The sequence below is a fragment of the Triticum dicoccoides genome, chromosome 7A (genome assembly GCF_002162155.2).
Source record: "Triticum dicoccoides isolate Atlit2015 ecotype Zavitan chromosome 7A, WEW_v2.0, whole genome shotgun sequence".
Taxonomy (NCBI): Eukaryota; Viridiplantae; Streptophyta; class Magnoliopsida; order Poales; family Poaceae; genus Triticum; species Triticum dicoccoides.
The window spans coordinates 196,384,359-196,398,398 of NC_041392.1; positions in this window are offsets into that span (position 1 = coordinate 196,384,359).

Genomic DNA, 14,040 nt, shown 5'->3' on the forward strand with positions numbered 1-14,040 from the left:
TCGGGCGTCTGAGCGACACCACATAAAGGGCTTTAAAAGAAATGCCACAGTCGGGCGTCTGAGCGACACCACATAAAGGGCTTTAAAAGAAATGCCACAGTCGGGCGTCTGAGCGACACCACATAAAGGGCTTTAAAAGGAATGCCACAGTCGGGCCTCTGAGCGACGCCACTTAAAGGGCTTTAAAATAAAATAATCACAATGAATATCCAGGAGGTAGAACCGTCCCAGGGATACTCGATAATACAGATAATGCAACGGGTTAGTCCATCACAAAATAATAATCATGGTCCTCACAAGTAACTAGTCGGTATCCAAGTTTGGTTTAACAATATCTCCTCCGAAGACCGACACTAAGACCGATACTTGACCCATCCTAGACTGTAATCCTTAACCATGGACACGGCTATTCGAATAGGTTTTAATCTCTGCAGAGGGTGTACTCTTTACCCACGAGTAACGGATTCCTTTAGTCCATCGGGACTAATTCCGTCTACGGCCTTTGAGTTGAAAACACGCCTAACTTGCACACACCAGCTTAACTCATCGGTGTCTGGAACCACCCATGACACTTGTTAAGCAAAACTCTAAGTGGGGAGGCTACAACCTCGTGTGGCATGGGATCAAATTTATATCACGCGCTCTAAGGGGTGGCCTCCCCTCTCGGTCTCAACCGGAAACACCCATGCCCCCGGACCAGGTGGCATGCCTACCAGCTACAACCGATATCTCCCACCATGGCCTCTCTATACGGTGTGTGCTTGAAAGGGGTTGACGACTTACTGAACCATACCCTATCTGCGGCAGGGACAAGTGGTAGTACATAGCAAGTATGGGGGTTACTGGAACAAGACTCGATCTACGATCGACTCAGGAGGTTTATAAATTCCCTACATGACATGTATAACAAATATATTTCAACCAACAAAATCACCGCTCAATATACCTTACCATGCCATACCGGATGTAACCGTCCCGACGGAGACCGGCGATAAGCTCACGCCTACCCAAGGCAGAGGCTTTTCCCGGATTTCTTTCCGGTATGCATGCAAGGCACATGAGGATGATTACCATCACCAGTATATTCATTTCCAACAGCAAGGAAATCACTAATATGCATTCACGCAAATGATCATATCACATGAAATAACAAGTTCTCCGATATAAGGTGGTGTTATAAATGTGTCAACTAACACACCAAAAATATTATTCCGTGGTTCAGAATGCTTGCCTTTAATGGTGTGGAGAGGTGGGGGTGCTCTCCAAATTTTTTTAAAGTTTTCTTCTCTCTCTCCAAAGTCCTATTTTAAATAAATTTGAATTAACACACAAATACAAAACAGCACAAAAAAGTTGTTTGGAAAATTTTCAAATAAATCTTAAAATAAACTAGACAGAATTTGAGAGATGTAGGAAAAAGAATCAATTCATTTGGAGTTATATTTAAAAAGTTAACCTCGGTCAAAGTTTCGGTCAAAATCTGTTATTTAAAATTAAAACAGAAAAAGAAAAACGTTTTGAATATACGTACACGTCAAAAGCGTATTTTGGTTATACGCTTCCACTTATCCAACGTGGACTGCGCGTGGGTCACCGACAGTGGGCCCGCCTGGCCCACTGGTCAGGTTTGACTGGTCCACGCGCGCGTCGTCTCCCCCTAACCGAACAGAGGCGGAGCTCCGGTGAGGCTCGCCGGCGAATGGCGGCGTCCCTTGGTGATCTGAGTGCATGGGCGTGCTCAGGAGGTCGAGACGAACTCGGGGGTACCCACCATGGTCGCCGACGTGGACGGAGTCGCCGGCGACGAGCTTCGCGGCGGAGATGGCTTCGGGGGCGAAGTGAGTTTGGGCTGCGGTGGTTCCCGATCAAAATCGAGCAGGGGAACGAGTTCACGGGAGGAAGATAAAGTTCCTGGTGAAGAGAACGGAGAGGGGGAGGACCTAGTTGCGGTGAATGGAGCTGGGACGTGGCGGCGGCCGAACCGTCCGGAGTTGGGGAAGACGACTTTCCCCCGACGATTGCTGGCTGTGGGGGTGCCATGGGGGTGGCATGAGGTTGTCTGCGTGCTTGAATGAGTTCGGGGGCCTCCTTATATAGCGCGACGAGGTCGGTTTGCGGCGGCCGGATAAGAACAACGGCGGACCGCCTTCCTGTAGTGGCAGGGCGTCGTGGCGGCGATCAGCGCTAGGGGACACGCTTGCGGATGAGCACGCACTGCTCCAGGAGGCAGGTGGCGAGCGGGGGAGGCTCGGCGGCGCCGACATGAGCAGGGGCTGTCGGGCGGCTGTGGCGGCTAGCTCCTGGCTTGCCGGGGACGTGGCGAGGGCTCTTGGCGTGTTGTGGTGAGAAGGGAGCGAGTGGCGTGGCTCTACAGTGGTGGCAAGGCCAGAGGCGCGACGCGTCGGCTCGGGCGCGGCACGTGCAAAACTCGTGCTCTGCTCGCGCCCAGAGCACGCACGGAACATGCTCGACGGAATGCCATTGCATGGTAGAGGTCTCCAAACTACAAGAGGGTTAGCAGGGTGTGGTTAAAGGCTAGGGCAAAACCATTGGACAAGCTGGTTTGGTCAGGGGATCAGGTTCACAGTGCAAACCAAAAACTCATGCCAAAATAGATCATGCCTATAAGGTGTTTGACAAAATGCCAAGGGCACTTAGGCAAGTCTTGGAGTGGTCAAAAACTCCAGATGGTGGTCTCTTTAGATGAATAAGAGGGTGGTAAGGTTGGTTTGTGAAAACCACAAACTTGTTAGTGCAAGTTTTACAAAACTTCAATTCTGGACAGGAGATAGATTGCATTATTTCATGAACCAAAAATATTCAAACAGGTGCATGCTCCTGGACTTAGGGGTTTGGTAGGGCTGTCTACAAGTAGGAGAAGGCACAAGGTTACTGGAGCAAAAATAAATAGGGTTGCAGTAGAAATCACAAGGCTGGACCAGAATGGAAAAGAGGTTGATTCACTCAAAATTTCCAAAGAATAGCACTAGGTTTTTGCATAATGTTGAATCATATGCTACTACCAATATCCCATAATTTTGGTGGAGGCTAGAAAGAAATATTTAAATGGGTTGTAGTGCAAAATTGCACTCTGGACCAGAGAAGAAAAATTGGGTGCAGAGCTCAAAATATTTCATGAATAAAAGATATTTTTGTATAAAAGTGATTTAAAAACATCACATGACATCTCCAAATTTTGGTTGGAATTTTAAGTGAATTTATCAAATGGTTGTAGTTCAAATATGGCCATATAACCTTGAAAAACCATTTTACAAGAAAATAAAGATCAAGCAAATTAATTATGTAATTAGTTATACTGATAAAAGAAAAGTTTTTCTTGAGAGGTTAAACAAGTCCAATAACATATTTGAAAGGTTTTCATTTTAGGGAACAACTCAATGATAATAAGAAAGGTAATGTTTAAAAAATCAAAAAGGAGTCAAAAAATCAAAGTTTTAATTCCTGGCAAAAAATTTAATTTAATAAAACAAGGCCAAAATTTTGGGGGTGTCACATAAACCCTCCATTTTATATAGACACCAGAGGGACCTAGGGTTATACAAAGTCGGTTTACAGAGAAAGGAATCTTCATATCCGAACGCCAAGTTTTCCATCCATGCCAAGGAGTCCTATTGTGGCACACCGATCCGCATGGAGCAGGGGGCCTTCTTACGTCAGCCTAGGATAACACCTGACCATGACAGGTCCATAATACAGCATTCTAGGTACAATAATATTCATCAAATACATGTGCATAAGCTTACATCATTGATGAATACAGCCATCTGGCATAGCCCTATGGCTATTTAAATGGCAGCGAAAGTCTATTAAAAATGGCGGCGGAAGTCTTGATTTGGCAGCATAACAACTCTGGCTGGGCTCCACAACCCACAAGACTGGCAAGGCTACGGCCTAGCATGACGGATCAAGCGAACAATACAGGTACGACCTACAAAACTGGCACGACACGCCAGGTCAGTACATTGAATGTACTTGTAGGACAACCAAATATATAGCATCCAAACAAGCAGAAGACAAAGCGAGAACCGAGTGCATGGAACACCCTATCTCATATCAACTACTAAACATGGCATGATAAAAATCAACTAAGTATGAACAAAAATCATAGCATCTACTAACATGACAATAACATGGCATATCAGATCATGTTTCTAACATGGCAAAGGCAAAACATATCATATCATCTCAATCATGGCATAAATTAACGTATCAATCAAAGCATGGCATAGAATCATGAAATTATGCTGAAAATAAACTACCAATAATATCCAATTGCAGACATAGCATGTTAACCTTATACAATCATCTTCTATTCTGCCTTGGTTTTTAAATGCAACATATTACTCATACAGTGCAGCTCAACTTGTACACCGAGTCCCGCAGACTCTCTTACCAACGGGTTTCCTCGCAACCGAATGGTGATCATTCCGGCGATCACAACCACGACCAACACTTGGCCTCCAACACTCATCGAGACCTCGTCTCGTGATCATATCAAAACATCGTCGTGACTTCTCACGACTATCTCATAGTCCAAGTCACCATATTCCCGTTATCACATATTTATTTACCAACTTAATTATTTCAGGTTTATCCTCCATTTCGACCAAGACCTGATAGTGGGACCTACTACGAACTATAGCTATTGATAGACTTAATATACACTCTGCAGAGGTAGCACACTGTACCCACACCACGGAACCCATGGTGTCGCACTCCCATTCGGCTGGACCAACGGCATTCTGACGAAACCGACCTACTTCCATGACACTCTCCCAGCCACTCCGACCCACTCGCAATTGGGCTAGTCCTGGGTGGCCCCGTGTCTACAAAAGACACACCGACCACCCTCGTGGCCAAAACGTCCCTCATGGGGACTAGTGCCAAAAATTTAACAACAGGCACACAAGGTTATGTCTGCCTACCTGATCAGGGTAAGCATGCCAATAACCTTCCCTAGTGGGAGGAACCGGTGAGAGGCACGACACTAGCTCGCATTAAGGCCTTCCCGCAAAGGCAAATGTCGCTGCACTGAAAAAGTTCGATTTGGCGGCACTATGCCTCGATCCCATCGATGACAGAGGAGGTTTGTTATTATTAAGTCATTTTAATAACTTCTCCATCATCATGAGCACATTTAACATGAATGCAACAATGAGCATGCAGCATACAAATGCATGGCAAAATATCGAACTTCTCAAGTGCACAACTATAGCATAAAGAACATGACAATACCAAGTAATAGCATATCAACGGTGCATTACAATCCTCATAACATTTTATAACAATGACATGCACATAAAGTAGAGTAGTGACATGGCATTATTGATCAATAACAACATTTTAATTAGCATGGCAAAAGATATCATAAAAAACACAAGCATGCGTGACAGGCATAATGGAATAACTGCAGACAAAAACGATGTGAAACAACTGCAACTACACACACACAAGGTGCAAGCAAAGTCAACATGCAAGTTTGGGGCTCATGGTAAGAGGTTGGCTTGCCTGGGGGTCGACGTATACTCCGGAAAGAAGTGAGAAACGATCGCGGAAAGATTTGCCGGAAACAGATCTCTCTCGGAGGGGGCTATTTACGGGCAAGGGAAAGAGGTCATTTTCACTGGTGAAAATATTATGAATATGACAACAACAGAACGGGCTCGATGAAACGAAGACGTGGGCTTTGGAATCACCTGATTCGGAGCTACGGGTAAAAAGATATGACTGTTTAACTACCAAGCACCTATCAGTAAAGAATGTCACTACAAACTGGCCTGGCAGAAAAACAGATCGCGTCTTTCTCAGATATATGCTTTCCATAGAGGAAAGCGCATTCTGGCCCGAAGAAGAGGAAGAACACGCTTTCGGTGACTGAAAGCGCACTCCCCGAAATACGCTTTCGCGTACGGAAAGCGGCTGCGCGGCGGGGGCGTCACCACTTATCCATGCTGGCACTGGGCCAGGCCCGTCAGTCGCCGATAGGTGTGGCCGCGCGAGGAGGGGCCCGCCTGGCCTGGCTTCTTCCTCCTCCCGCTCGATGCGTGCCTGGCCGAGGGGGAACGCCAGCCCCAACGGCGCTCACCGGTGCGTCCGGCCACGGCAGGCGACGAGCGACCTACCCACGGGTTCAGGAGGAGGAGGCGCACCCCGGGGTAGTTTTTGTTGCCAGCAATGAGCACTAGAGAGGGAGCAACCCGGCCCTCGGCGGAGAGGGGCTTCGGCCTCCGGTGGACACGGGGCTTCGGTGGGGGACACGGACGGGCGAGGGGTCGGGAAGGGCCTTCGGAGAGTGGCACATCTAGTGGAGGGTTCAGACGGGGCAGGGGACGGCTCGAGGGAGGGGTTTGGCGCGGAGGCCGAGCGATGGGCTCGCTGGAAATCCGAGCGCTCCGGCGAGGGATTTGGTCGGGCTCGGGCACTGGAGTGTTCTGGCAGGAGGGGGGAGGGGTTTGAGAGAGTTGGCTTGCTCGGGGTGGGTCGCAGACGGGCTATAAATAGCCGAGGCGGGGAGCACCAAGCCAATCACCGCCGAGCGAGTCCGGCTACGGCTCTGCCGGTCGCAGCAGTCACGGGGGCGCACGGGAAGGCGACGAGGAGGGTGCGGACGAGCGCCATAGAGTCAAGGAGACGAGCAGCGCTCGGGGACGAACGGAGGAAGAGTACACTGGGGAGGAAGGCGGCGATGCACAGGAGCGCACTGTTCCGGTTGTTTGCACGGCTCGCCGGAGAAGAAAACGAAGGGGGCCAGAGGTCCAGAGGGAAGAGGACGCCGAGAGGGAACTGTTGGGCATTAATGGCGTGGCCAAGGACGGTCGGAGCAGCGCTGCCAACGAGAACAGTGGCTAGACCACTGTTTTGGCTGGCTGCCCTCGTAGTCACCACTGGCATGGTGCGCTCTGGTTTTTTTACTGATGTAAGTTCATGTCTACCGTGTAGTTCTTCGTAACTTGAGTGTTACTACGGTAAAGGATCGTGCAGAGCCAAATGGAGCTGAGTAAAACAAGCTCCACAAGTTTACTCCTACAAACTTGGCCACATTCCAGAGATTAAACCAGAGAGGTTAAAAGTTAAATTTGATGTCTGGGAGGCTTAGGGTAGAAAGGACCACGGTCCTGGTAATTTTGAGGTAATTTGCACAACTATTTACCATAGTTGTTGCACAACCACCAAATCTGACCCAGAAACTGAATCATGATGAAGCACACACTAGGAGTGATGGATTGATCTAAATCTTGTACAATCTTGATGATTTGGACATACTATGATTCTCTAAAAAGTTCATATCAAATGGACTTACCAAAATGGCACTTCCTTCACAGCTATCATTTCTGTCCAAAAACTTCAGAAAAATCCTCAGGGCAATTGGCTAGATGAAATGAGCCCAAATTTTGTGGAGATAGGTTATATGGATATGAGAAGACCTGAGAATATTTTCATCCATAATGGAGCAAGATAAAATACACTTGCTTCACAATCTGAAAAATAGGACAGAAACCAAGATTTCCTCCTGTGCTCACATAGTTCAATGAAATGAACTGAATTTGGGTGGAGGCTAATGATTTGAGATAGTTGAGAGGATGGAAAAGTTTCAACCCATTTGGAATCCCTATGAAGGTACTTCCTTCACAAATTTGTATTCTAGTTAGAAACTTTGAAAAAATGCACAGGGAGCTAGGATGAATGGATTGAGCTCATACTTGGCAACCATGGGTTATTTATCCATGTTAATCACCCTGCCAAATTGAAGCTCCATTGGAATTAGGATTTCAGAGAAGTCAGAAACTTGCATTAGATCATGTGCCAAATTTTTGAACTGAGGAACATGAGATGAGGATGGAACTAGTGATTATATAGCAAGGACAAGCTCCACAATTTATGTGGGGATTTTCTCTGCTATAAAAATAGTAGTTCCTTTGGAAATTGGCAGAAATGCAATATTGGCATTAAATAGAAAAGGAAATTTTTATTTATTTAATTATGTTCAATATACTTGCCAGAGCTTGGATTAGGCATAAGTACCAACTCCACCAATCCTCATGAATTTAGGAGATGGCTAGCTATGCCTTTGGATTTTATTCCTCAGAAAGGCAAGAAAAGGAATAAATCATAATTTAAAAATATTGCATGGGACTTGGCAATATTTTTGCATATCCAAGGTCCAAAAAGATAGGGTGATCTCCAGGAACAATTGGGAGGATCAACAGATCAAGGAAAATGATGGCTCCTTTGTAAGCACAAAGGACCTATCCCAAATTCCAAAATTTGGAATCTAGGGTTTGAGATAATGCAAATGAGGGCTTGCCCACTGAAAAATACATGAACAAAGTTTTGAAAGGTTGGAAATGACAAAATTTCTCAGAGTCATCCAGCAAACTCAGGAGAAAATTTTGAAGATGAGTGCTAGGAAGGAATAACAGCACAAAAATTGATAACCCAATTTTGGGGTTGTTACACCTATCTGGACACGGGGGAAGTCTTCTATCTTGTATCTTCACGGCCCACCAGTCCAGCCCACGTCACATGGCCCGGACGTCCGGATACCCCCTTATCCAGGACTCCCTCAACGGGCCATACGGATCTTCCTCAACATGCAGTTGGATAAACATACTGTATGAACAGAAATTATGTGTTAGCGGTAGAATGGCTGAGTTTGGTTTGATCGCATGCGGCAGCACGTGTCAGTGCGCGTGCGTTCCCTTGATTGGGTTTGCAGCGTGCAGGAGCGACTGTGTGAGGGTGCGGTGCGACCGCCACGTGCAGGGGCGACTGTGTGAGGGTGCGGTGCGACCACGACAGCCGTGCGCAAGTGTACCTCCTTTTCATTTTGAAAAATTTAGGCAAGCTTGGCAAAATGTGTGGCAAAGTATGGCAATGCAAGGCCTAGACGCAAAAAAGATACAAGTACATACGTAGGAGTACTACTTGTGTTAAAAAGAAAGGCAGGCTTTTCCTTCGCGGGATTGATCGATACAAATCCTTGTTTGACATGTCAATTAATGCTTATTTTTTTCTCCAACGCCCAAAGAGCTAACCATCTCACTCCTCATTGCTTGATTAATGCAGCAGCATGCAAACCAACCTTCTCACTTCCGTATGCATGCAAGGGTATATTAATGTCCTTGGTTGCTAGTACGAGGCAAACCCGATCAATTTTGCCTCGATTAGCATTAGTGGCCTTCTTCATATTGTAATGTAATCTTGATATACTGGCCTTGTGTACAAAAAAATGGAGGTAGTAACTATTTGAATTCCTTCCCCATTGCGGTGACGTCGATGATATCTCCAACATTGTGGCTTGGCGAAGTGCATTCGACGGAGAACACCATTCAGGGAGACCACGGTAAGTCGTTCGCAAGTGCCGCCTGCAAGCCGAGAGAACCGCCTTATTTGCATCCAGGAATTCTATTGAACCAAAGGACGCGTAAATGTACTAGTACTACACAATAGAGTCGTCCGTCCAGCTTAGTGCGGTGAGGTTGTTTCTCGAAGAATACGATGGAGAAGCAGAGTCAGCGAAGAGTGGAATGATGGTTGCTTCGTCCGTGCTTTGTGATTTGACGCCTCACTGCTTTGTGATTTGTGATAGAAGGGACAGGGGAGTAGACTCTGTGCTCTATACTGTACATGCGTCTAAGCATGGGAGAAAGAGGAGAGACGTTGGATTTTTCTATTCCTTCAATCAATCAATTAGGGAGCTTCAGTTCCATCTTTTTGGCTTTGGCAGCACCATCCATAATGGTTCCCATCGATGCCAAAAGCTATTTTCACATTTGGCTACACATTGTGGATGCCCTTAACCGTACCACTTGGTTTTGCTCCTGTGTGCTATCTATACAAATCTCAATTATATTGATCTAAAAAATTATTGTATCAAGATTAGTAAAAAGGAGGTCATTTTGTTGTGCGGATGGCAGGGAGGTTTCTTATTTTTAGAGGAAGTTGGCCTGGCAGTTTGCTAATATGCGGTCCCATGTGTCAGTGCTTTACCAAGCCGATCTGCGTTCCACATGAAGCAGAACAATGGCAGAAGCAACATGGGGTTAACTTGAAGAAGATGAGGGAGAAGCAGATTCAGCAACGAGTGAAATGATGGTTGCTTCGTCCCTCCAATTTGTTTTTTAGCATTATTACTTTGTCCCTCCAACTTAACTGCAGGAAAGGTGCAGCTTTGTGATTTGACACCTCATTGCTCATTACTACATTGGCGCCTTGACTAGGGTGCTTCACCCCTGCTGCTCTGCACTGTATTTCGGTATGGCATGTGGACCTGGTTGCTTGATGTCCCACCTGTCGGTGAAAGGGACTAGAACATTTATGAAAGCGAGCGCTCCACTCTCACGACGGCGGAGTACATGACACGTCGGCCCAGTGAACTGTTACTTGTACTATAGTACTTCTATAGTTTTGTTGTTTTGCGCGATCCATCAATACAAACCTGGTTAAACAGGAAAGGGCGGGATTTTTCCCGCGCGGTAGATGATACTGGCCATACATTTCAAAGGCAATTTTAATGTATGCAAACTGAATAATTAAGTAATAATATGAGATCTTGTAAAACTAAAAACACATATGATTTATTGTGTTAGAGTGTAGTAGTGGTGTTGTATTGCATAGTTGTTAGATGTAAAATGCGAGAACGTGTAGAGATGTAGTTTTGGAGGGCCTATAGAGAGAAAAGCGTAATACGGTCACCGGTCTTTAGAATACACTCATTATGGTCACTATATACGTTTTGCGGTGATTATACGGTCACTTGCTCACCTTTCAGCATCGGATTGCACTCTGCTTACCGGCCAAATATTCTGCGTGGCACTATGTTGACTGGTTAAATTGACCATGTTCCTTGTGGGTCTCACCTGTCAGTTCGCATGGGAAAAAGGTTAGATAAACACAAATTTACGCAGGCGTGACAAGACTCCAACCCGTGCGCGGGAACCACTTGGTTGTGTATGTGTCTGTCAGGGCCTGATGTGTGCGCATGCACGTGTAGGTTGAGCACTTGAGCGTGAGAGTGTGTGTTTGTCGTGTGGTGTGTGCATGCATGCGTGCGTGTGTTCATGTGAGTGTTGCGTGTGTGCGTGCGTGGCTGTGTGTGTGTGAGTGTTGTGTGTGTGGTTTTGTGTGTTCGTGTGAGTATTGCGTGCATGCAGTTTGTGTGCATGTGTGCGTGTCTGTATAATCACCACACCATCTCTTGTGTGTTAAAACAGAAGACTCAGCATACCAATACAAGGCCACCTTGTCCGTTGTTGCGGTGCTCATGACTTCGAACCATCGTCCAATATATTTTTATCGTTTGTTTTCATTCTTACTAGCAAGATGCCCGTGCATTGCACGTAACATCAAGATGCATTTGTATGAGTAGTTTATCTTGTCAGAGAAAAGGATGAACGAGGGAAGGCCTTATTTGCAAATGTGGAGAGGGGTGTGGGTACCTTTTTGCAAAAATTGCCATAGTTTCCTTTCTATCCGTCAGATATAAATCGAACGGCCTATATTGCAGGATGGCAGGCACACCATCATCACCAACTCTGTTTTTTATAAGAGTAGAGTAGATACACGCCGACAGGTGGGCCCAATGGTAGTGAGATAACGCGATGCAACACTAGAGGTGCCACGTGGAGCGTTTAAATGGTCCATTAGTCGTGTCTTGAGCAAATATTGAGTGGTACGGTGAACCCGTGACTGTATAATAACCAGAGAACATAAATGGTGAGCGTAATGAGTGGATTCTGATGTCCAATGTACGTATCATGCTTTCACTTCAAATACAATGATCATCACTATATATATCGCGAGAGAAAGATGAAACATGCGTGAATGTGCTAGGGGCGTACTTTTAGAGGACCTGGAGATAGTTTGTTTGCATATGTGAAAGGGACATAGAGGGGGTGTATGCGATGGAGAGAGAGAGATGCTCTTTGTTTCTCTTTATTATGACTATTTTTATATATAGTATAAAAATATATTCACAGTGCGGAATAAATATCATTGTGGGCACAATGCAATGCAAATTAACGTTCATACTCCTCCATATAACTTTGTAATGTTGTATATATGTAGGAATTCTAAAATAAATTTTTGGCCACACTTTGTTCAAAAGGAATGTTGTATGCGAAATAAATGTGAAGAGAGGGCTTTTTAGATCAATGGGGTACGTGATGTAACATGTGTGAATGTGTAGTTGATGTATTTCGCAGGGCCTACAGGTGTATGTGTGTGTATTACGTATTCGAGAGAGGCATGGATAGAGGGGCCGGCGGTGGGCGTAGGAGAGATAGCATGAGAAATGAGAGAGGTCTAGAGAGTGATATGAATATGATGTCACGGCGAGAGATGCCCTTGAATGTGTATATGCAAGGGGGAGGGGATATAGGAACGAGGAGACATTTTTTGTGTGGTGTCTGTGTTGGTATGTGTGGGTGTGAGAAGATAACGAGACCTGGGGGCAAAGGGTGTGTCACTGCGTGAGGTCCGGTGGGCCGAGGTGAGGCCCTTGGTTCGGTTCCGTCCTGCGCCACATTGGTCGGCCCGTGACGCATTTAGGGAGACCCATGGAGGACTAGCCGTACAAGACAAAGATAGCAGAGTCGTGAAGGACTCTGTGTCAACTGATAAAGCCGGCTAGGATTTGTAACCCTAGGTCCTCGGACTAAGATAACCCCTTATCTCTAATATTACTATTCATCCAACCTAACTTTAAGGGCATCCTATAGAATGCTCTGCTAGAATCACACTCGTCAATTAGGAAGAGAGGTGGAGACAATGCGTGAGAGACAAGCGTAGAGATAATGTGCATGCGGGAGACACGTAGGCAGGTCTATGTATATAGAAAGGGTCGATGGGGATTGTGCATGTGTATGCTTGTGAGAGGAAGAGTGCTTGTGATAAAGACACCTCAGGAGAGAGTGTGTGAGCATGTGTGGAAGAAGACCGATGGAGAGTGAAACTACACCTAAAAGACTGATGTACACATTGATTAAAAATATAAATTGTATCCAAATATTAGGATGGGATCATGATATTTGCAATTCGCGTAAGGAACGGTCATCGATCCATCACACATCTATATTCTATAGAATTTGAGCATGTCTATGTTATTAGTTGACATAATTGATCCACATATTTAGTATTTTGAACTCCAGACAATGCATTGCTTTAGCAATCGAATATAAACATGAGTATAGTTCATGTTGTGTGTGTAAAGCACATTATACATACAAAAGTTACACAATGAACATTATAAATAGCTAGCTATGAACTAGCATGCATTTGAATTCAACTTAAGGTGGTTTAAAAATTTTGAATTCAACATGAAGTCCATTCAATTATTTGAATTCGATATCATGGCATTTGTAAATCATACCTAAATTATGGGGGCACCAATCTTTGCTATGCTTTTGTACATAATAGCATATATAGTCGTGTACAAAATAGATTCAAATTTACCTCCTTCATTCCAAAATAATTGTAGTTATAGGATTTTCAAGTGTCAAATTTTCAAAAAGAAGCGCATAATTTAATGAGGTTTTCAAACATACAAGGTCAAATTTAACGTTGTCTATTTAGGTCAATTCTCAAAGTTCAAGAGTACTCTAAACGTGAATGCTTCTGTTTCAAAATTTCGAATGAAGCGCCAAAAGAGTCTCTACTCGCCCGAAAATGCATGAGACTAATGTTTGGTAGAAGGAAATTACTTTTCTAACTCTGACTCGTGAAACCTACCGGCCCGACATCCAAACGTCTAAACCGGGGTAGGTTTGTAGCTTCATCTAGATGCCATGCAACCGCCTCCGAAAAACATTCATACACAATGGCCACCTAATCACACATGCACACGGCCGGAATCGCTCCCGCACACTATTTCGGACACCTGGGATTACCATCCTACCCCCGACCCGCGGTAGGTCCGAAATTTAAGAGGGGGAAAAGTTTGTACTTTCCCCAAATTTCAAACAATCGCATCTCATATGTTCAAAAAATCGAAAACAAGCACGTCCCAGATCGAAACATGGT